General features: G+C 42.0%; 13 non-coding genes across 13 annotated transcripts; all 13 read right to left on the bottom strand.

Annotated features, from left to right (window-relative positions):
• Positions 1-1,782: 1,782 nt before the first annotated feature.
• On the bottom strand, positions 1,783-1,901 carry LOC126452821 (U5 spliceosomal RNA). Its single transcript, XR_007584779.1, has one exon. It is a non-coding gene; the product is annotated as a U5 spliceosomal RNA (small nuclear RNA).
• A 953-nt stretch (positions 1,902-2,854) lies between these two features.
• Positions 2,855-3,061, bottom strand: LOC126452856 (small nucleolar RNA U3). The gene has a single exon (XR_007584811.1). It is a non-coding gene; the product is annotated as a small nucleolar RNA U3 (small nucleolar RNA).
• A 2,413-nt stretch (positions 3,062-5,474) lies between these two features.
• On the bottom strand, positions 5,475-5,593 carry LOC126452820 (U5 spliceosomal RNA). Its single transcript, XR_007584778.1, has one exon. It is a non-coding gene; the product is annotated as a U5 spliceosomal RNA (small nuclear RNA).
• Positions 5,594-6,546: 953 nt separating this feature from the next.
• LOC126452855 (small nucleolar RNA U3) lies at positions 6,547-6,753 on the bottom strand. Its single transcript, XR_007584810.1, has one exon. It is a non-coding gene; the product is annotated as a small nucleolar RNA U3 (small nucleolar RNA).
• Positions 6,754-9,166: 2,413 nt separating this feature from the next.
• Positions 9,167-9,285, bottom strand: LOC126452819 (U5 spliceosomal RNA). Its single transcript, XR_007584777.1, has one exon. It is a non-coding gene; the product is annotated as a U5 spliceosomal RNA (small nuclear RNA).
• A 953-nt stretch (positions 9,286-10,238) lies between these two features.
• Positions 10,239-10,445, bottom strand: LOC126452854 (small nucleolar RNA U3). The gene has a single exon (XR_007584809.1). It is a non-coding gene; the product is annotated as a small nucleolar RNA U3 (small nucleolar RNA).
• Positions 10,446-12,860: 2,415 nt separating this feature from the next.
• Positions 12,861-12,979, bottom strand: LOC126452816 (U5 spliceosomal RNA). The gene has a single exon (XR_007584775.1). It is a non-coding gene; the product is annotated as a U5 spliceosomal RNA (small nuclear RNA).
• Positions 12,980-13,932: 953 nt separating this feature from the next.
• LOC126452805 (small nucleolar RNA U3) lies at positions 13,933-14,139 on the bottom strand. Its single transcript, XR_007584765.1, has one exon. It is a non-coding gene; the product is annotated as a small nucleolar RNA U3 (small nucleolar RNA).
• Positions 14,140-16,552: 2,413 nt separating this feature from the next.
• LOC126452815 (U5 spliceosomal RNA) lies at positions 16,553-16,671 on the bottom strand. The gene has a single exon (XR_007584774.1). It is a non-coding gene; the product is annotated as a U5 spliceosomal RNA (small nuclear RNA).
• A 953-nt stretch (positions 16,672-17,624) lies between these two features.
• LOC126452853 (small nucleolar RNA U3) lies at positions 17,625-17,831 on the bottom strand. Its single transcript, XR_007584808.1, has one exon. It is a non-coding gene; the product is annotated as a small nucleolar RNA U3 (small nucleolar RNA).
• Positions 17,832-20,244: 2,413 nt separating this feature from the next.
• On the bottom strand, positions 20,245-20,363 carry LOC126452832 (U5 spliceosomal RNA). The gene has a single exon (XR_007584789.1). It is a non-coding gene; the product is annotated as a U5 spliceosomal RNA (small nuclear RNA).
• Positions 20,364-21,316: 953 nt separating this feature from the next.
• LOC126452850 (small nucleolar RNA U3) lies at positions 21,317-21,523 on the bottom strand. Its single transcript, XR_007584806.1, has one exon. It is a non-coding gene; the product is annotated as a small nucleolar RNA U3 (small nucleolar RNA).
• Positions 21,524-23,936: 2,413 nt separating this feature from the next.
• On the bottom strand, positions 23,937-24,055 carry LOC126452814 (U5 spliceosomal RNA). The gene has a single exon (XR_007584773.1). It is a non-coding gene; the product is annotated as a U5 spliceosomal RNA (small nuclear RNA).
• Positions 24,056-24,255: the final 200 nt, after the last annotated feature.

Genomic DNA, 24,255 nt, shown 5'->3' with positions numbered 1-24,255 from the left:
TCCATTCAGGGCCACGTCCATACTATCAATCATACACCAGTAATTTCACAGCTACTTGCTCCACTAATACATTTCTTATGTCTACTGTTCAACAGATGAAGAAGCAAAGTATACAACAAGTCTCTATGAACATCACTGTCAGGACATTTTACAGGCCTACGCATACCATGCCAATCTGTATGCTTCAACTATGATGGCCCATGTGCTATGAATAAAGAAATTTCTCATAAAATAACAAATAATTTTACAACTATACAACTACTCCGACAAGCTCCTTACTAAAATGCTACATGTTTAGCAACCCCCCCCCATCATCTCAGAATAATCTCAAGCAGTGCTTTCATCCCATGAGCACTTCTTTGCAAACAAAACCACAAACTACTTTTTATACTAGCTTCCTTGTCACAGTGAACACGAAACTAATGCTAGTGCCTCAGTTTACTAAAAAGCTTTTTTCGCTTGCAACATATAAACTACCAACTTGAACCTCTGGGATTTTCAAACACACACACATACAGAAAACTTAATTCCACAGAAATTTAGGAGTAACAGTGGTTACCTCACATTTTCATACATACTCAAATAGCTACTTCTGTGCACTTCACACAATGTTCTCATCGTGTTCCACCAGAGAGCACAGTTATCACTATGCATGGATTCTGGTAAAAGAGCATTAAATAAAAACAAACAGCCTGATCAAAGTGATTATCTGCACATCCTCTGCCAATATCATGTCACTCTATACCCGAGGGAAACTAGAATGCAGGGAAAGGAGCTTTGTTGTGAGCACTGTGTTGGTATTTCATCATTTACTGACCAAAGTCTTCTCAAGCCAAGTATGCACCAGCTCTGTGTATGGCTGGCTCAATCAAGAGCCCCTATCAATTTTACTTAAAAGACAAGCAGCATCAACAACTCACAGGAGGCACTGAACATTTTTACCATTATCTGCACCACCTTCCACTGATTTACTGAAGAAGAAACTGCAAAGTCTGGCCAATTTTGTACACAAGTAATCTTGAAAACATTGGAGTCAACAGCAGATTCATAGTTTCCAAGACTGTAGCTAGGAACAACCCTTCAATTTCAACATTTATCTCTCACTCAGACACACCATACCCAAACTACACCTAGCAGGAAATTGCTACTTACTTCATTTCTAGCTATTTATGTCATATTCAACAACTGTCTCTTTCTCACCTAAATCTTCTACACAACTGAGTACACTGTTATGAACAAACACATTATGGCAACAAGCCAGTGCCACTAATATCCACTCTATTGAAAACCATTTAAATACTCATCCTGCCCAACTAACCACCATCTTCAGCCCAAAGCTCACTCACATCATACCTACAAATCACAAACTTCTGTGGTAAAAATAATTTTGGGTTTCAAAACATAATCTGCTAATCACATACCAGTATTTCTTACAAAGCCTATCATTCATCATTCACTTCCAAATATCAGTTTATATGCTGTTGTGCAACTGCAGTGCAAGTAAACACTCTCAAATCATCTAGAACTGAGGTACGGAAAGGGTTCACCAAGAGATTCCAGGTAGTCCTGTAGCTCTCTCTCTTTACACAATCGTCTAACACACTGCACGCCATTGCAGGGCAAATGTACTTGTTTCATTATACTACGACACGGCCTATTACAATTTCAGATTTTAAAGAAACAAATACTGCCTGATCCAACGTCATCCGCTACTCCACGCCCTTCATTCACACAACACAATCTACCTCTTGCAACTAACATTACGTTTTCACTTGTGATTATGGCTCAGCAATAGCCGAGCACTACGAAAAATACCTTATAGACTCATTTAATGTTCCCCTCCACGGAAATCTTTAGTAAAAGGCGAAAGATTTATTCGTTTTGAAGGGAAACCAGAGTGCCGATCAACGCCCTCACTTCAATACTTATGGCTGCTTCTCTATTACTTCTCCGCGAGAACGCGGAAAATTCTTTCCGTCTTGTCTACTTCTCTACCGTCAACAGACTTCCAGTGTCATGCAAGCACACACCCCAAACTAACTGTCAACGCTGAAACACGTGTCTGCCAAATGTCGTCGTTATTACTCTTTAGTTAACTATTTTCATCATTTCTGTCACCATTCAAGCTGCTTCATTACCTCACCTGCCGACAGATGGCAGCACGCCTAATTCCTGTCGGCGACTCACCGTCCGACATACAACGTCCGACACACAACTGCCCGCACTGCTCTGCATCTAACACTAATCTCTCTCCTCCCCACCACACTCGTTCACTGAAAAAACTGACAACTAGACAGTTCTTTGTACGCAAAACTAGGCCACATCAGACGCAACGTGTATGTAGATGTATGGTGCAAGGGAAATATCCCCCTGCTCCCACACATCTAATTAATACTAGTTGACAACAGAAATTAAATTTCTGTCGATAGTATTTGAACCAGTCTTATTCATTTGCCAATTTCATGCATTCCTTCTTGCAGATAACAGTGCCTTGCAAATCACTCAATTCATGTTTGCTAGCCAAACGTGCTCCTCCTAAATGTTTCGTACATCATGCATTAGTGGTGATTATCAAGACTGTGTTGTGTCTCAGCTTTTTATGGTCATCAATTGCACTCTTCTTGTGTTGCTCACTCATTCTTGTAACTCAAAAGTACGTCGTTGTCATCCAAGCCTAGCACTTGGAGCAGGCCAAATCAAATGGCTCGTCCCCGTGCCACTCGAGAAACTTCCACAAGGCTTTCATGACATGTCGCAATCAAAGTCCTTCCACAACCTGTAGCGACATTTCTGCAACGACACGGGTCCCGATACCAAAGGTATGACTTACGCTTCTAATCTATATAATAAAACCACCACTCGGAAAGCGCTATTCCCTTCCCACATCCCTCAGAATGTGGCGAACGATCATCGATTACAACCAAGATGCGATGAATCTCGATCGCAAGCCTCACGCTCAGGGAGAGTGCTACCACTCATCATTGTGGTTACGTCTACTCCAGCTTTGAACTAGAGAGAGTTGAAGACATACTACAGAAATGATCCTGTGAAGTATGATCTTGCTTGCAAGCTATCACCGCTCGCTACTTATGCCACGAGACCGTCAACACGCCCTACGAGAATACGACACACTCTTCACATTTCGCGATTTACAAGCTAGGACATTCTGCAAAGAACCTACTTCTACTCTTACTTGGCCGCCATGATCTCACTCAGCTATTTTCTGCGCTACCAGTGCTTCTTGCGTTCCGAAATCAGAGACCATTGCCTCAGGCGAGACTGTATGTAAACACCGCTTGCACCTCCGGCCGCTAGATGGCGGCCTGGGGCACATACAGTAGCATTCTATGGCGCAAGCAGACATGCCAAATAGCCACTGAAAGAGAAACACACAAGAGGGCATTCATAGGACTCTTGTGCTTTCTTTAAAACCGCCTCTCTCTTCGAAAATTTTCGCACCGCACTAGCTCATTCACCTCACTCTAACAGTGCGAACTCTTGTCGATATTTGGCCTCTCTCATGCATACTTCCTCTTTCGTTTCACTTTGCGTCTTACTTGATACCCGCCCTTAGAGCTGCTGATATACAATACTCGCAACCAATGTGTTTCTCTCTGTATCTCTTTTCGCCTATCACGAGTATTGCTTTTCCTCACATGGCAATTATGAAAACACCCACAGCTGAACAAACACTTCCATTCAGGGCCACGTCCATACTATCAATCATACACCAGTAATTTCACAGCTACTTGCTCCACTAATACATTTCTTATGTCTACTGTTCAACAGATGAAGAAGCAAAGTATACAACAAGTCTCTATGAACATCACTGTCAGGACATTTTACAGACCTACGCATACCATGCCAATCTGTATGCTTCAACTATGATGGCCCATGTGCTATGAATAAAGAAATTTCACATAAAATAACAAATAATTTTACAACTATACAACTACTCCGACAAGCTCCTTACTAAAATGCTACATGTTTAGCAACCCCCCCATCATCTCAGAATAATCTCAAGCAGTGCTTTCATCCCATGAGCACTTCTTTGCAAACAAAACCACAAACTACTTTTTATACTAGCTTCCTTGTCACAGTGAACACGAAACTAATGCTAGTGCCTCAGTTTACTAAAAAGCTTTTTTCGCTTGCAACATATAAACTACCAACTTGAACCTCTGGGATTTTCAAACACACACACATACAGAAAACTTAATTCCACAGAAATTTAGGAGTAACAGTGGTTACCTCACGTTTTCATACATACTCAAATAGCTACTTCTGTGCACTTCACACAATGTTCTCATCGTGTTCCACCAGAGAGCACAGTTATCACTATGCATGGATTCTGGTAAAAGAGCATTAAATAAAAACAAACAGCCTGATCAAAGTGATTATCTGCACATCCTCTGCCAATATCATGTCACTCTATACCCGAGGGAAACTAGAATGCAGGGAAAGGAGCTTTGTTGTGAGCACTGTGTTGGTATTTCATCATTTACTAACCAAAGTCTTCTCAAGCCAAGTATGCACCAGCTCTGTGTATGGCTGGCTCAATCAAGAGCCCCTATCAATTTTACTTAAAAGACAAGCAGCATCAACAACTCACAGGAGGCACTGAACATTTTTACCATTATCTGCACCACCTTCCACTGATTTACTGAAGAAGAAACTGCAAAGTCTGGCCAATTTTGTACACAAGTAATCTTGAAAACATTGGAGTCAACAGCAGATTCATAGTTTCCAAGACTGTAGCTAGGAACAACCCTTCAATTTCAAGATTTATCTCTCACTCAGACACACCATACCCAAACTACACCTAGCAGGAAATTGCTACTTACTTCATTTCTAGCTATTTATGTCATATTCAACAACTGTCTCTTTCTCACCTAAATCTTCTACACAACTGAGTACACTGTTATGAACAAACACATTATGGCAACAAGCCAGTGCCACTAATATCCACTCTATTGAAAACCATTTAAATACTCATCCTGCCCAACTAACCACCATCTTCAGCCCAAAGCTCACTCACATCATACCTACAAATCACAAACTTCTGTGGTAAAAATAATTTTGGGTTTCAAAACATAATCTGCTAATCACATACCAGTATTTCTTACAAAGCCTATCATTCATCATTCACTTCCAAATATCAGTTTATATGCTGTTGTGCAACTGCAGTGCAAGTAAACACTCTCAAATCATCTAGAACTGAGGTACGGAAAGGGTTCACCAAGAGATTCCAGGTAGTCCTGTAGCTCTCTCTCTTTACACAATCGTCTAACACACTGCACGCCATTGCAGGGCAAATGTACTTGTTTCATTATACTACGACACGGCCTATTACAATTTCAGATTTTAAAGAAACAAATACTGCCTGATCCAACGTCATCCGCTACTCCACGCCCTTCATTCACACAACACAATCTACCTCTTGCAACTTACATTACGTTTTCACTTGTGATTATGGCTCAGCAATAGCCGAGCACTACGAAAAATACCTTATAGACTCATTTAATGTTCCCCTCCACGGAAATCTTTAGTAAAAGGCGAAAGATTTATTCGTTTTGAAGGGAAACCAGAGTGCCGATCAACGCTCTCACTTCAATACTTATGGCTGCTTCTCTATTACTTCTCCGCGAGAACGCGGAAAATTCTTTCCGTCTTGTCTACTTCTCTACCGTCAACAGACTTCCAGTGTCATGCAAGCACACACCCCAAACTAACTGTCAACGCTGAAACACGTGTCTGCCAAATGTCGTCGCTATTACTCTTTAGTTAACTATTTTCATCATTTCTGTCACCATTCAAGCTGCTTCATTACCTCACCTGCCGACAGATGGCAGCACGCCTAATTCCTGTCGGCGACTCACCGTCCGACATACAACGTCCGACACACAACTGCCCGCACTGCTCTGCATCTAACACTAATCTCTCTCCTCCCCACCACACTCGTTCACTGAAAAAACTGACAACTAGACAGTTCTTTGTACGCAAAACTAGGCCACATCAGACGCAACGTGTATGTAGATGTATGGTGCAAGGGAAATATCCCCCTGCTCCCACACATCTAATTAATACTAGTTGACAACAGAAATTAAATTTCTGTCGATAGTATTTGAACCAGTCTTATTCATTTGCCAATTTCATGCATTCCTTCTTGCAGATAACAGTGCCTTGCAAATCACTCAATTCATGTTTGCTAGCCAAACGTGCTCCTCCTAAATGTTTCGTACATCATGCATTAGTGGTGATTATCAAGACTGTGTTGTGTCTCAGCTTTTTATGGTCATCAATTGCACTCTTCTTGTGTTGCTCACTCATTCTTGTAACTCAAAAGTACGTCGTTGTCATCCAAGCCTAGCACTTGGAGCAGGCCAAATCAAATGGCTCGTCCCCGTGCCACTCGAGAAACTTCCACAAGGCTTTCATGACATGTCGCAATCAAAGTCCTTCCACAACCTGTAGCGACATTTCTGCAACGACACGGGTCCCGATACCAAAGGTATGACTTACGCTTCTAATCTATATAATAAAACCACCACTCGGAAAGCGCTATTCCCTTCCCACATCCCTCAGAATGTGGCGAACGATCATCGATTACAACCAAGATGCGATGAATCTCGATCGCAAGCCTCACGCTCAGGGAGAGTGCTACCACTCATCATTGTGGTTACGTCTACTCCAGCTTTGAACTAGAGAGAGTTGAAGACATACTACAGAAATGATCCTGTGAAGTATGATCTTGCTTGCAAGCTATCACCGCTCGCTACTTATGCCACGAGACCGTCAACACGCCCTACGAGAATACGACACACTCTTCACATTTCGCGATTTACAAGCTAGGACATTCTGCAAAGAACCTACTTCTACTCTTACTTGGCCGCCATGATCTCACTCAGCTATTTTCTGCGCTACCAGTGCTTCTTGCGTTCCGAAATCAGAGACCATTGCCTCAGGCGAGACTGTATGTAAACACCGCTTGCACCTCCGGCCGCTAGATGGCGGCCTGGGGCACATACAGTAGCATTCTATGGCGCAAGCAGACATGCCAAATAGCCACTGAAAGAGAAACACACAAGAGGGCATTCATAGGACTCTTGTGCTTTCTTTAAAACCGCCTCTCTCTTCGAAAATTTTCGCACCGCACTAGCTCATTCACCTCACTCTAACAGTGCGAACTCTTGTCGATATTTGGCCTCTCTCATGCATACTTCCTCTTTCGTTTCACTTTGCGTCTTACTTGATACCCGCCCTTAGAGCTGCTGATATACAATACTCGCAACCAATGTGTTTCTCTCTGTATCTCTTTTCGCCTATCACGAGTATTGCTTTTCCTCACATGGCAATTATGAAAACACCCACAGCTGAACAAACACTTCCATTCAGGGCCACGTCCATACTATCAATCATACACCAGTAATTTCGCAGCTACTTGCTCCACTAATACATTTCTTATGTCTACTGTTCAACAGATGAAGAAGCAAAGTATACAACAAGTCTCTATGAACATCACTGTCAGGACATTTTACAGACCTACGCATACCATGCCAATCTGTATGCTTCAACTATGATGGCCCATGTGCTATGAATAAAGAAATTTCTCATAAAATAACAAATAATTTTACAACTATACAACTACTCCGACAAGCTCCTTACTAAAATGCTACATGTTTAGCAACCCCCCCATCATCTCAGAATAATCTCAAGCAGTGCTTTCATCCCATGAGCACTTCTTTGCAAACAAAACCACAAACTACTTTTTATACTAGCTTCCTTGTCACAGTGAACACGAAACTAATGCTAGTGCCTCAGTTTACTAAAAAGCTTTTTTCGCTTGCAACATATAAACTACCAACTTGAACCTCTGGGATTTTCAAACACACACACATACAGAAAACTTAATTCCACAGAAATTTAGGAGTAACAGTGGTTACCTCACATTTTCATACATACTCAAATAGCTACTTCTGTGCACTTCACACAATGTTCTCATCGTGTTCCACCAGAGAGCACAGTTATCACTATGCATGGATTCTGGTAAAAGAGCATTAAATAAAAACAAACAGCCTGATCAAAGTGATTATCTGCACATCCTCTGCCAATATCATGTCACTCTATACCCGAGGGAAACTAGAATGCAGGGAAAGGAGCTTTGTTGTGAGCACTGTGTTGGTATTTCATCATTTACTAACCAAAGTCTTCTCAAGCCAAGTATGCACCAGCTCTGTGTATGGCTGGCTCAATCAAGAGCCCCTATCAATTTTACTTAAAAGACAAGCAGCATCAACAACTCACAGGAGGCACTGAACATTTTTACCATTATCTGCACCACCTTCCACTGATTTACTGAAGAAGAAACTGCAAAGTCTGGCCAATTTTGTACACAAGTAATCTTGAAAACATTGGAGTCAACAGCAGATTCATAGTTTCCAAGACTGTAGCTAGGAACAACCCTTCAATTTCAAGATTTATCTCTCACTCAGACACACCATACCCAAACTACACCTAGCAGGAAATTGCTACTTACTTCATTTCTAGCTATTTATGTCATATTCAACAACTGTCTCTTTCTCACCTAAATCTTCTACACAACTGAGTACACTGTTATGAACAAACACATTATGGCAACAAGCCAGTGCCACTAATATCCACTCTATTGAAAACCATTTAAATACTCATCCTGCCCAACTAACCACCATCTTCAGCCCAAAGCTCACTCACATCATACCTACAAATCACAAACTTCTGTGGTAAAAATAATTTTGGGTTTCAAAACATAATCTGCTAATCACATACCAGTATTTCTTACAAAGCCTATCATTCATCATTCACTTCCAAATATCAGTTTATATACTGTTGTGCAACTGCAGTGCAAGTAAACACTCTCAAATCATCTAGAACTGAGGTACGGAAAGGGTTCACCAAGAGATTCCAGGTAGTCCTGTAGCTCTCTCTCTTTACACAATCGTCTAACACACTGCACGCCACTGCAGGGCAAATGTACTTGTTTCATTATACTACGACACGGCCTATTACAATTTCAGATTTTAAAAAAACAAATACTGCCTGATCCAACGTCATCCGCTACTCCACGCCCTTCATTCACACAACACAATCTACCTCTTGCAACTTACATTACGTTTTCACTTGTGCTTATGGCTCAGCAATAGCCGAGCACTACGAAAAATACCTTATAGACTCATTTAATGTTCCCCTCCACGGAAATCTTTAGTAAAAGGCGAAAGATTTATTCGTTTTGAAGGGAAACCAGAGTGCCGATCAACGCCCTCACTTCAATACTTATGGCTGCTTCTCTATTACTTCTCCGCGAGAACGCGGAAAATTCTTTCCGTCTTGTCTACTTCTCTACCGTCAACAGACTTCCAGTGTCATGCAAGCACACACCCCAAACTAACTGTCAACGCTGAAACACGTGTCTGCCAAATGTCGTCGCTATTACTCTTTAGTTAACTATTTTCATCATTTCTGTCACCATTCAAGCTGCTTCATTACCTCACCTGCCGACAGATGGCAGCACGCCTAATTCCTGTCGGCGACTCACCGTCCGACATACAACGTCCGACACACAACTGCCCGCACTGCTCTGCATCTAACACTAATCTCTCTCCTCCCCACCACACTCGTTCACTGAAAAAACTGACAACTAGACAGTTCTTTGTACGCAAAACTAGGCCACATCAGACGCAACGTGTATGTAGATGTATGGTGCAAGGGAAATATCCCCCTGCTCCCACACATCTAATTAATACTAGTTGACAACAGAAATTAAATTTCTGTCGATAGTATTTGAACCAGTCTTATTCATTTGCCAATTTCATGCATTCCTTCTTGCAGATAACAGTGCCTTGCAAATCACTCAATTCATGTTTGCTAGCCAAACGTGCTCCTCCTAAATGTTTCGTACATCATGCATTAGTGGTGATTATCAAGACTGTGTTGTGTCTCAGCTTTTTATGGTCATCAATTGCACTCTTCTTGTGTTGCTCACTCATTCTTGTAACTCAAAAGTACGTCGTTGTCATCCAAGCCTAGCACTTGGAGCAGGCCAAATCAAATGGCTCGTCCCCGTGCCACTCGAGAAACTTCCACAAGGCTTTCATGACATGTCGCAATCAAAGTCCTTCCACAACCTGTAGCGACATTTCTGCAACGACACGGGTCCCGATACCAAAGGTATGACTTACGCTTCTAATCTATATAATAAAACCACCACTCGGAAAGCGCTATTCCCTTCCCACATCCCTCAGAATGTGGCGAACGATCATCGATTACAACCAAGATGCGATGAATCTCGATCGCAAGCCTCACGCTCAGGGAGAGTGCTACCACTCATCATTGTGGTTACGTCTACTCCAGCTTTGAACTAGAGAGAGTTGAAGACATACTACAGAAATGATCCTGTGAAGTATGATCTTGCTTGCAAGCTATCACCGCTCGCTACTTATGCCACGAGACCGTCAACACGCCCTACGAGAATACGACACACTCTTCACATTTCGCGATTTACAAGCTAGGACATTCTGCAAAGAACCTACTTCTACTCTTACTTGGCCGCCATGATCTCACTCAGCTATTTTCTGCGCTACCAGTGCTTCTTGCGTTCCGAAATCAGAGACCATTGCCTCAGGCGAGACTGTATGTAAACACCGCTTGCACCTCCGGCCGCTAGATGGCGGCCTGGGGCACATACAGTAGCATTCTATGGCGCAAGCAGACATGCCAAATAGCCACTGAAAGAGAAACACACAAGAGGGCATTCATAGGACTCTTGTGCTTTCTTTAAAACCGCCTCTCTCTTCGAAAATTTTCGCACCGCACTAGCTCATTCACCTCACTCTAACAGTGCGAACTCTTGTCGATATTTGGCCTCTCTCATGCATACTTCCTCTTTCGTTTCACTTTGCGTCTTACTTGATACCCGCCCTTAGAGCTGCTGATATACAATACTCGCAACCAATGTGTTTCTCTCTGTATCTCTTTTCGCCTATCACGAGTATTGCTTTTCCTCACATGGCAATTATGAAAACACCCACAGCTGAACAAACACTTCCATTCAGGGCCACGTCCATACTATCAATCATACACCAGTAATTTCGCAGCTACTTGCTCCACTAATACATTTCTTATGTCTACTGTTCAACAGATGAAGAAGCAAAGTATACAACAAGTCTCTATGAACATCACTGTCAGGACATTTTACAGACCTACGCATACCATGCCAATCTGTATGCTTCAACTATGATGGCCCATGTGCTATGAATAAAGAAATTTCTCATAAAATAACAAATAATTTTACAACTATACAACTACTCCGACAAGCTCCTTACTAAAATGCTACATGTTTAGCAACCCCCCCATCATCTCAGAATAATCTCAAGCAGTGCTTTCATCCCATGAGCACTTCTTTGCAAACAAAACCACAAACTACTTTTTATACTAGCTTCCTTGTCACAGTGAACACGAAACTAATGCTAGTGCCTCAGTTTACTAAAAAGCTTTTTTCGCTTGCAACATATAAACTACCAACTTGAACCTCTGGGATTTTCAAACACACACACACATACAGAAAACTTAATTCCACAGAAATTTAGGAGTAACAGTGGTTACCTCACGTTTTCATACATACTCAAATAGCTACTTCTGTGCACTTCACACAATGTTCTCATCGTGTTCCACCAGAGAGCACAGTTATCACTATGCATGGATTCTGGTAAAAGAGCATTAAATAAAAACAAACAGCCTGATCAAAGTGATTATCTGCACATCCTCTGCCAATATCATGTCACTCTATACCCGAGGGAAACTAGAATGCAGGGAAAGGAGCTTTGTTGTGAGCACTGTGTTGGTATTTCATCATTTACTGACCAAAGTCTTCTCAAGCCAAGTATGCACCAGCTCTGTGTATGGCTGGCTCAATCAAGAGCCCCTATCAATTTTACTTAAAAGACAAGCAGCATCAACAACTCACAGGAGGCACTGAACATTTTTACCATTATCTGCACCACCTTCCACTGATTTACTGAAGAAGAAACTGCAAAGTCTGGCCAATTTTGTACACAAGTAATCTTGAAAACATTGGAGTCAACAGCAGATTCATAGTTTCCAAGACTGTAGCTAGGAACAACCCTTCAATTTCAAGATTTATCTCTCACTCAGACACACCATACCCAAACTACACCTAGCAGGAAATTGCTACTTACTTCATTTCTAGCTATTTATGTCATATTCAACAACTGTCTCTTTCTCACCTAAATCTTCTACACAACTGAGTACACTGTTATGAACAAACACATTATGGCAACAAGCCAGTGCCACTAATATCCACTCTATTGAAAACCATTTAAATACTCATCCTGCCCAACTAACCACCATCTTCAGCCCAAAGCTCACTCACATCATACCTACAAATCACAAACTTCTGTGGTAAAAATAATTTTGGGTTTCAAAACATAATCTGCTAATCACATACCAGTATTTCTTACAAAGCCTATCATTCATCATTCACTTCCAAATATCAGTTTATATGCTGTTGTGCAACTGCAGTGCAAGTAAACACTCTCAAATCATCTAGAACTGAGGTACGGAAAGGGTTCACCAAGAGATTCCAGGTAGTCCTGTAGCTCTCTCTCTTTACACAATCGTCTAACACACTGCACGCCATTGCAGGGCAAATGTACTTGTTTCATTATACTACGACACGGCCTATTACAATTTCAGATTTTAAAGAAACAAATACTGCCTGATCCAACGTCATCCGCTACTCCACGCCCTTCATTCACACAACACAATCTACCTCTTGCAACTTACATTACGTTTTCACTTGTGATTATGGCTCAGCAATAGCCGAGCACTACGAAAAATACCTTATAGACTCATTTAATGTTCCCCTCCACGGAAATCTTTAGTAAAAGGCGAAAGATTTATTCGTTTTGAAGGGAAACCAGAGTGCCGATCAACGCCCTCACTTCAATACTTATGGCTGCTTCTCTATTACTTCTCCGCGAGAACGCGGAAAATTCTTTCCGTCTTGTCTACTTCTCTACCGTCAACAGACTTCCAGTGTCATGCAAGCACACACCCCAAACTAACTGTCAACGCTGAAACACGTGTCTGCCAAATGTCGTCGCTATTACTCTTTAGTTAACTATTTTCATCATTTCTGTCACCATTCAAGCTGCTTCATTACCTCACCTGCCGACAGATGGCAGCACGCCTAATTCCTGTCGGCGACTCACCGTCCGACATACAACGTCCGACACACAACTGCCCGCACTGCTCTGCATCTAACACTAATCTCTCTCCTCCCCACCACACTCGTTCACTGAAAAAACTCACAACTAGACAGTTCTTTGTACGCAAAACTAGGCCACATCAGACGCAACGTGTATGTAGATGTATGGTGCAAGGGAAATATCCCCCTGCTCCCACACATCTAATTAATACTAGTTGACAACAGAAATTAAATTTCTGTCGATAGTATTTGAACCAGTCTTATTCATTTGCCAATTTCATGCATTCCTTCTTGCAGATAACAGTGCCTTGCAAATCACTCAATTCATGTTTGCTAGCCAAACGTGCTCCTCCTAAATGTTTCGTACATCATGCATTAGTGGTGATTATCAAGACTGTGTTGTGTCTCAGCTTTTTATGGTCATCAATTGCACTCTTCTTGTGTTGCTCACTCATTCTTGTAACTCAAAAGTACGTCGTTGTCATCCAAGCCTAGCACTTGGAGCAGGCCAAATCAAATGGCTCGTCCCCGTGCCACTCGAGAAACTTCCACAAGGCTTTCATGACATGTCGCAATCAAAGTCCTTCCACAACCTGTAGCGACATTTCTGCAACGACGCGGGTCCCGATACCAAAGGTATGACTTACGCTTCTAATCTATATAATAAAACCACCACTCGGAAAGCGCTATTCCCTTCCCACATCCCTCAGAATGTGGTGAACGATCATCGATTACAACCAAGATGCGATGAATCTCGATCGCAAGCCTCACGCTCAGGGAGAGTGCTACCACTCATCATTGTGGTTACGTCTACTCCAGCTTTGAACTAGAGAGAGTTGAAGACATACTACAGAAATGATCCTGTGAAGTATGATCTTGCTTGCAAGCTATCACCGCTCGCTACTTATGCCACGAGACCGTCAACACGCCCTACGAGAATACGACACACTCTTCACATTTCGCGATTTACAAGCTAGGACATTCTGCAAAGAACCTACTTCTACTCTTACTTGGCCGCCATGATCTCACTCAGCTATTTTCTGCGCTACCAGTGCTTCTTGCGTTCCGAAATCAGAGACCATTGCCTCAGGCGAGACTGTATGTAAACACCGCTTGCACCTCCGGCCGCTAGATGGCGGCCTGGGGCACATACAGTAGCATTCTATGGCGCAAGCAGACATGCCAAATAGCCACTGAAAGAGAAACACACAAGAGGGCATTCATAGGACTCTTGTGCTTTCTTTAAAACCGCCTCTCTCTTCGAAAATTTTCGCACCGCACTAGCTCATTCACCTCACTCTAACAGTGCGAACTCTTGTCGATATTTGGCCTCTCTCATGCATACTTCCTCTTTCGTTTCACTTTGCGTCTTACTTGATACCCGCCCTTAGAGCTGCTGATATACAATACTCGCAACCAATGTGTTTCTCTCTGTATCTCTTTTCGCCTATCACGAGTATTGCTTTTCCTCACATGGCAATTATGAAAACACCCACAGCTGAACAAACACTTCCATTCAGGGCCACGTCCATACTATCAATCATACACCAGTAATTTCACAGCTACTTGCTCCACTAATACATTTCTTATGTCTACTGTTCAACAGATGAAGAAGCAAAGTATACAACAAGTCTCTATGAACATCACTGTCAGGACATTTTACAGACCTACGCATACCATGCCAATCTGTATGCTTCAACTATGATGGCCCATGTGCTATGAATAAAGAAATTTCTCATAAAATAACAAATAATTTTACAACTATACAACTACTCCGACAAGCTCCTTACTAAAATGCTACATGTTTAGCAACCCCCCCATCATCTCAGAATAATCTCAAGCAGTGCTTTCATCCCATGAGCACTTCTTTGCAAACAAAACCACAAACTACTTTTTATACTAGCTTCCTTGTCACAGTGAACACGAAACTAATGCTAGTGCCTCAGTTTACTAAAAAGCTTTTTTCGCTTGCAACATATAAACTACCAACTTGAACCTCTGGGATTTTCAAACACACACACATACAGAAAACTTAATTCCACAGAAATTTAGGAGTAACAGTGGTTACCTCACATTTTCATACATACTCAAATAGCTACTTCTGTGCACTTCACACAATGTTCTCATCGTGTTCCACCAGAGAGCACAGTTATCACTATGCATGGATTCTGGTAAAAGAGCATTAAATAAAAACAAACAGCCTGATCAAAGTGATTATCTGCACATCCTCTGCCAATATCATGTCACTCTATACCCGAGGGAAACTAGAATGCAGGGAAAGGAGCTTTGTTGTGAGCACTGTGTTGGTATTTCATCATTTACTGACCAAAGTCTTCTCAAGCCAAGTATGCACCAGCTCTGTGTATGGCTGGCTCAATCAAGAGCCCCTATCAATTTTACTTAAAAGACAAGCAGCATCAACAACTCACAGGAGGCACTGAACATTTTTACCATTATCTGCACCACCTTCCACTGATTTACTGAAGAAGAAACTGCAAAGTCTGGCCAATTTTGTACACAAGTAATCTTGAAAACATTGGAGTCAACAGCAGATTCATAGTTTCCAAGACTGTAGCTAGGAACAACCCTTCAATTTCAAGATTTATCTCTCACTCAGACACACCATACCCAAACTACACCTAGCAGGAAATTGCTACTTACTTCATTTCTAGCTATTTATGTCATATTCAACAACTGTCTCTTTCTCACCTAAATCTTCTACACAACTGAGTACACTGTTATGAACAAACACATTATGGCAACAAGCCAGTGCCACTAATATCCACTCTATTGAAAACCATTTAAATACTCATCCTGCCCAACTAACCACCATCTTCAGCCCAAAGCTCACTCACATCATACCTACAAATCACAAACTTCTGTGGTAAAAATAATTTTGGGTTTCAAAACATAATCTGCTAATCACATACCAGTATTTCTTACAAAGCCTATCATTCATCATTCACTTCCAAATATCAGTTTATATGCTGTTGTGCAACTGCAGTGCAAGTAAACACTCTCAAATCATCTAGAACTGAGGTACGGAAAGGGTTCACCAAGAGATTCCAGGTAGTCCTGTAGCTCTCTCTCTTTACACAATCGTCTAACACACTGCACGCCATTGCAGGGCAAATGTACTTGTTTCATTATACTACGACACGGCCTATTACAATTTCAGATTTTAAAAAAACAAATACTGCCTGATCCAACGTCATCCGCTACTCCACGCCCTTCATTCACACAACACAATCTACCTCTTGCAACTTACATTACGTTTTCACTTGTGATTATGGCTCAGCAATAGCCGAGCACTACGAAAAATACCTTATAGACTCATTTAATGTTCCCCTCCACGGAAATCTTTAGTAAAAGGCGAAAGATTTATTCGTTTTGAAGGGAAACCAGAGTGCCGATCAACGCCCTCACTTCAATACTTATGGCTGCTTCTCTATTACTTCTCCGCGAGAACGCGGAAAATTCTTTCCGTCTTGTCTACTTCTCTACCGTCAACAGACTTCCAGTGTCATGCAAGCACACACCCCAAACTAACTGTCAACGCTGAAACACGTGTCTGCCAAATGTCGTCGCTATTACTCTTTAGTTAACTATTTTCATCATTTCTGTCACCATTCAAGCTGCTTCATTACCTCACCTGCCGACAGATGGCAGCACGCCTAATTCCTGTCGGCGACTCACCGTCCGACATACAACGTCCGACACACAACTGCCCGCACTGCTCTGCATCTAACACTAATCTCTCTCCTCCCCACCACACTCGTTCACTGAAAAAACTGACAACTAGACAGTTCTTTGTACGCAAAACTAGGCCACATCAGACGCAACGTGTATGTAGATGTATGGTGCAAGGGAAATATCCCCCTGCTCCCACACATCTAATTAATACTAGTTGACAACAGAAATTAAATTTCTGTCGATAGTATTTGAACCAGTCTTATTCATTTGCCAATTTCATGCATTCCTTCTTGCAGATAACAGTGCCTTGCAAATCACTCAATTCATGTTTGCTAGCCAAACGTGCTCCTCCTAAATGTTTCGTACATCATGCATTAGTGGTGATTATCAAGACTGTGTTGTGTCTCAGCTTTTTATGGTCATCAATTGCACTCTTCTTGTGTTGCTCACTCATTCTTGTAACTCAAAAGTACGTCGTTGTCATCCAAGCCTAGCACTTGGAGCAGGCCAAATCAAATGGCTCGTCCCCGTGCCACTCGAGAAACTTCCACAAGGCTTTCATGACATGTCGCAATCAAAGTCCTTCCACAACCTGTAGCGACATTTCTGCAACGACACGGGTCCCGATACCAAAGGTATGACTTACGCTTCTAATCTATATAATAAAACCACCACTCGGAAAGCGCTATTCCCTTCCCACATCCCTCAGAATGTGGCGAACGATCATCGATTACAACCAAGATGCGATGAATCTCGATCGCAAGCCTCACGCTCAGGGAGAGTGCTACCACTCATCATTGTGGTTACGTCTACTCCAGCTTTGAACTAGAGAGAGTTGAAGACATACTACAGAAATGATCCTGTGAAGTATGATCTTGCTTGTAAGCTATCACCGCTCGCTACTTATGCCACGAGACCGTCAACACGCCCTACGAGAATACGACACACTCTTCACATTTCGCGATTTACAAGCTAGGACATTCTGCAAAGAACCTACTTCTACTCTTACTTGGCCGCCATGATCTCACTCAGCTATTTTCTGCGCTACCAGTGCTTCTTGCGTTCCGAAATCAGAGACCATTGCCTCAGGCGAGACTGTATGTAAACACCGCTTGCACCTCCGGCCGCTAGATGGCGGCCTGGGGCACATACAGTAGCATTCTATGGCGCAAGCAGACATGCCAAATAGCCACTGAAAGAGAAACACACAAGAGGGCATTCATAGGACTCTTGTGCTTTCTTTAAAACCGCCTCTCTCTTCGAAAATTTTCGCACCGCACTAGCTCATTCACCTCACTCTAACAGTGCGAACTCTTGTCGATATTTGGCCTCTCTCATGCATACTTCCTCTTTCGTTTCACTTTGCGTCTTACTTGATACCCGCCCTTAGAGCTGCTGATATACAATACTCGCAACCAATGTGTTTCTCTCTGTATCTCTTTTCGCCTATCACGAGTATTGCTTTTCCTCACATGGCAATTATGAAAACACCCACAGCTGAACAAACACTTCCATTCAGGGCCACGTCCATACTATCAATCATACACCAGTAATTTCACAGCTACTTGCTCCACTAATACATTTCTTATGTCTACTGTTCAACAGATGAAGAAGCAAAGTATACAACAAGTCTCTATGAACATCACTGTCAGGACATTTTACAGGCCTACGCATACCATGCCAATCTGTATGCTTCAACTATGATGGCCCATGTGCTATGAATAAAGAAATTTCTCATAAAATAACAAATAATTTTACAACTATACAACTACTCCGACAAGCTCCTTACTAAAATGCTACATGTTTAGCAACCCCCCCATCATCTCAGAATAATCTCAAGCAGTGCTTTCATCCCATGAGCACTTCTTTGCAAACAAAACCACAAACTACTTTTTATACTAGCTTCCTTGTCACAGTGAACACGAAACTAATGCTAGTGCCTCAGTTTACTAAAAAGCTTTTTTCGCTTGCAACATATAAACTACCAACTTGAACCTCTGGGATTTTCAAACACACACACATACAGAAAACTTAATTCCACAGAAATTTAGGAGTAACAGTGGTTACCTCACATTTTCATACATACTCAAATAGCTACTTCTGTGCACTTCACACAATGTTCTCATCGTGTTCCACCAGAGAGCACAGTTATCACTATGCATGGATTCTGGTAAAAGAGCATTAAATAAAAACAAACAGCCTGATCAAAGTGATTATCTGCACATCCTCTGCCAATATCATGTCACTCTATACCCGAGGGAAACTAGAATGCAGGGAAAGGAGCTTTGTTGTGAGCACTGTGTTGGTATTTCATCATTTACTGACCAAAGTCTTCTCAAGCCAAGTATGCACCAGCTCTGTGTATGGCTGGCTCAATCAAGAGCCCCTATCAATTTTACTTAAAAGACAAGCAGCATCAACAACTCACAGGAGGCACTGAACATTTTTACCATTATCTGCACCACCTTCCACTGATTTACTGAAGAAGAAACTGCAAAGTCTGGCCAATTTTGTACACAAGTAATCTTGAAAACATTGGAGTCAACAGCAGATTCATAGTTTCCAAGACTGTAGCTAGGAACAACCCTTCAATTTCAAGATTTATCTCTCACTCAGACACACCATACCCAAACTACACCTAGCAGGAAATTGCTACTTACTTCATTTCTAGCTATTTATGTCATATTCAACAACTGTCTCTTTCTCACCTAAATCTTCTACACAACTGAGTACACTGTTATGAACAAACACATTATGGCAACAAGCCAGTGCCACTAATATCCACTCTATTGAAAACCATTTAAATACTCATCCTGCCCAACTAACCACCATCTTCAGCCCAAAGCTCACTCACATCATACCTACAAATCACAAACTTCTGTGGTAAAAATAATTTTGGGTTTCAAAACATAATCTGCTAATCACATACCAGTATTTCTTACAAAGCCTATCATTCATCATTCACTTCCAAATATCAGTTTATATGCTGTTGTGCAACTGCAGTGCAAGTAAACACTCTCAAATCATCTAGAACTGAGGTACGGAAAGGGTTCACCAAGAGATTCCAGGTAGTCCTGTAGCTCTCTCTCTTTACACAATCGTCTAACACACTGCACGCCATTGCAGGGCAAATGTACTTGTTTCATTATACTACGACACGGCCTATTACAATTTCAGATTTTAAAGAAACAAATACTGCCTGATCCAACGTCATCCGCTACTCCACGCCCTTCATTCACACAACACAATCTACCTCTTGCAACTTACATTACGTTTTCACTTGTGATTATGGCTCAGCAATACCCGAGCACTACGAAAAATACCTTATAGACTCATTTAATGTTCCCCTCCACGGAAATCTTTAGTAAAAGGCGAAAGATTTATTCGTTTTGAAGGGAAACCAGAGTGCCGATCAACGCCCTCACTTCAATACTTATGGCTGCTTCTCTATTACTTCTCCGCGAGAACGCGGAAAATTCTTTCCGTCTTGTCTACTTCTCTACCGTCAACAGACTTCCAGTGTCATGCAAGCACACACCCCAAACTAACTGTCAACGCTGAAACACGTGTCTGCCAAATGTCGTCGTTATTACTCTTTAGTTAACTATTTTCATCATTTCTGTCACCATTCAAGCTGCTTCATTACCTCACCTGCCGACAGATGGCAGCACGCCTAATTCCTGTCGGCGACTCACCGTCCGACATACAACGTCCGACACACAACTGCCCGCACTGCTCTGCATCTAACACTAATCTCTCTCCTCCCCACCACACTCGTTCACTGAAAAAACTGACAACTAGACAGTTCTTTGTACGCAAAACTAGGCCACATCAGACGCAACGTGTATGTAGATGTATGGTGCAAGGGAAATATCCCCCTGCTCCCACACATCTAATTAATACTAGTTGACAACAGAAATTAAATTTCTGTCGATAGTATTTGAACCAGTCTTATTCATTTGCCAATTTCATGCATTCCTTCTTGCAGATAACAGTGCCTTGCAAATCACTCAATTCATGTTTGCTAGCCAAACGTGCTCCTCCTAAATGTTTCGTACATCATGCATTAGTGGTGATTATCAAGACTGTGTTGTGTCTCAGCTTTTTATGGTCATCAATTGCACTCTTCTTGTGTTGCTCACTCATTCTTGTAACTCAAAAGTACGTCGTTGTCATCCAAGCCTAGCACTTGGAGCAGGCCAAATCAAATGGCTCGTCCCCGTGCCACTCGAGAAACTTCCACAAGGCTTTCATGACATGTCGCAATCAAAGTCCTTCCACAACCTGTAGCGACATTTCTGCAACGACACGGGTCCCGATACCAAAGGTATGACTTACGCTTCTAATCTATATAATAAAACCACCACTCGGAAAGCGCTATTCCCTTCCCACATCCCTCAGAATGTGGCGAACGATCATCGATTACAACCAAGATGCGATGAATCTCGATCGCAAGCCTCACGCTCAGGGAGAGTGCTACCACTCATCATTGTGGTTACGTCTACTCCAGCTTTGAACTAGAGAGAGTTGAAGACATACTACAGAAATGATCCTGTGAAGTATGATCTTGCTTGCAAGCTATCACCGCTCGCTACTTATGCCACGAGACCGTCAACACGCCCTACGAGAATACGACACACTCTTCACATTTCGCGATTTACAAGCTAGGACATTCTGCAAAGAACCTACTTCTACTCTTACTTGGCCGCCATGATCTCACTCAGCTATTTTCTGCGCTACCAGTGCTTCTTGCGTTCCGAAATCAGAGACCATTGCCTCAGGCGAGACTGTATGTAAACACCGCTTGCACCTCCGGCCGCTAGATGGCGGCCTGGGGCACATACAGTAGCATTCTATGGCGCAAGCAGACATGCCAAATAGCCACTGAAAGAGAAACACACAAGAGGGCATTCATAGGACTCTTGTGCTTTCTTTAAAACCGCCTCTCTCTTCGAAAATTTTCGCACCGCACTAGCTCATTCACCTCACTCTAACAGTGCGAACTCTTGTCGATATTTGGCCTCTCTCATGCATACTTCCTCTTTCGTTTCACTTTGCGTCTTACTTGATACCCGCCCTTAGAGCTGCTGATATACAATACTCGCAACCAATGTGTTTCTCTCTGTATCTCTTTTCGCCTATCACGAGTATTGCTTTTCCTCACATGGCAATTATGAAAACACCCACAGCTGAACAAACACTTCCATTCAGGGCCACGTCCATACTATCAATCATACACCAGTAATTTCACAGCTACTTGCTCCACTAATACATTTCTTATGTCTACTGTTCAACAGATGAAGAAGCAAAGTATACAACAAGTCTCTATGAACATCACTGTCAGGACATTTTACAGGCCTACGCATACCATGCCAATCTGTATGCTTCAACTATGATGGCCCATGTGCTATGAATAAAGAAATTTCTCATAAAATAACAAATAATTTTACAACTATACAACTACTCCGACAAGCTCCTTACTAAAATGCTACATGTTTAGCAACCCCCCCATCATCTCAGAATAATCTCAAGCAGTGCTTTCATCCCATGAGCACTTCTTTGCAAACAAAACCACAAACTACTTTTTATACTAGCGTCCTTGTCACAGTGAACACGAAACTAATGCTAGTGCCTCAGTTTACTAAAAAGCTTTTTTCGCTTGCAACATATAAACTACCAACTTGAACCTCTGGGATTTTCAAACACACACACATACAGAAAACTTAATTCCACAGAAATTTAGGAGTAACAGTGGTTACCTCACATTTTCATACATACTCAAATAGCTACTTCTGTGCACTTCACACAATGTTCTCATCGTGTTCCACCAGAGAGCACAGTTATCACTATGCATGGATTCTGGTAAAAGAGCATTAAATAAAAACAAACAGCCTGATCAAAGTGATTATCTGCACATCCTCTGCCAATATCATGTCACTCTATACCCGAGGGAAACTAGAATGCAGGGAAAGGAGCTTTGTTGTGAGCACTGTGTTGGTATTTCATCATTTACTGACCAAAGTCTTCTCAAGCCAAGTATGCACCAGCTCTGTGTATGGCTGGCTCAATCAAGAGCCCCTATCAATTTTACTTAAAAGACAAGCAGCATCAACAACTCACAGGAGGCACTGAACATTTTTACCATTATCTGCACCACCTTCCACTGATTTACTGAAGAAGAAACTGCAAAGTCTGGCCAATTTTGTACACAAGTAATCTTGAAAACATTGGAGTCAACAGCAGATTCATAGTTTCCAAGACTGTAGCTAGGAACAACCCTTCAATTTCAAGATTTATCTCTCACTCAGACACACCATACCCAAACTACACCTAGCAGGAAATTGCTACTTACTTCATTTCTAGCTATTTATGTCATATTCAACAACTGTCTCTTTCTCACCTAAATCTTCTACACAACTGAGTACACTGTTATGAACAAACACATTATGGCAACAAGCCAGTGCCACTAATATCCACTCTATTGAAAACCATTTAAATACTCATCCTGCCCAACTAACCACCATCTTCAGCCCAAAGCTCACTCACATCATACCTACAAATCACAAACTTCTGTGGTAAAAATAATTTTGGGTTTCAAAACATAATCTGCTAATCACATACCAGTATTTCTTACAAAGCCTATCATTCATCATTCACTTCCAAATATCAGTTTATATGCTGTTGTGCAACTGCAGTGCAAGTAAACACTCTCAAATCATCTAGAACTGAGGTACGGAAAGGGTTCACCAAGAGATTCCAGGTAGTCCTGTAGCTCTCTCTCTTTACACAATCGTCTAACACACTGCACGCCACTGCAGGGCAAATGTACTTGTTTCATTATACTACGACACGGCCTATTACAATTTCAGATTTTAAAAAAACAAATACTGCCTGATCCAACGTCATCCGCTACTCCACGCCCTTCATTCACACAACACAATCTACCTCTTGCAACTTACATTACGTTTTCACTTGTGATTATGGCTCAGCAATAGCCGAGCACTACGAAAAATACCTTATAGACTCATTTAATGTTCCCCTCCACGGAAATCTTTAGTAAAAGGCGAAAGATTTATTCGTTTTGAAGGGAAACCAGAGTGCCGATCAACGCCCTCACTTCAATACTTATGGCTGCTTCTCTATTACTTCTCCGCGAGAACGCGGAAAATTCTTTCCGTCTTGTCTACTTCTCTACCGTCAACAGACTTCCAGTGTCATGCAAGCACACACCCCAAACTAACTGTCAACGCTGAAACACGTGTCTGCCAAATGTCGTCGCTATTACTCTTTAGTTAACTATT

This window comes from Schistocerca serialis, unplaced genomic scaffold (assembly GCF_023864345.2).
Source record: "Schistocerca serialis cubense isolate TAMUIC-IGC-003099 unplaced genomic scaffold, iqSchSeri2.2 HiC_scaffold_939, whole genome shotgun sequence".
Classification (NCBI taxonomy): domain Eukaryota; kingdom Metazoa; phylum Arthropoda; class Insecta; order Orthoptera; family Acrididae; genus Schistocerca; species Schistocerca serialis.
Note: the sequence above shows the minus strand (reverse complement) of the source record. Positions and strands in the feature narration are given on the sequence as shown.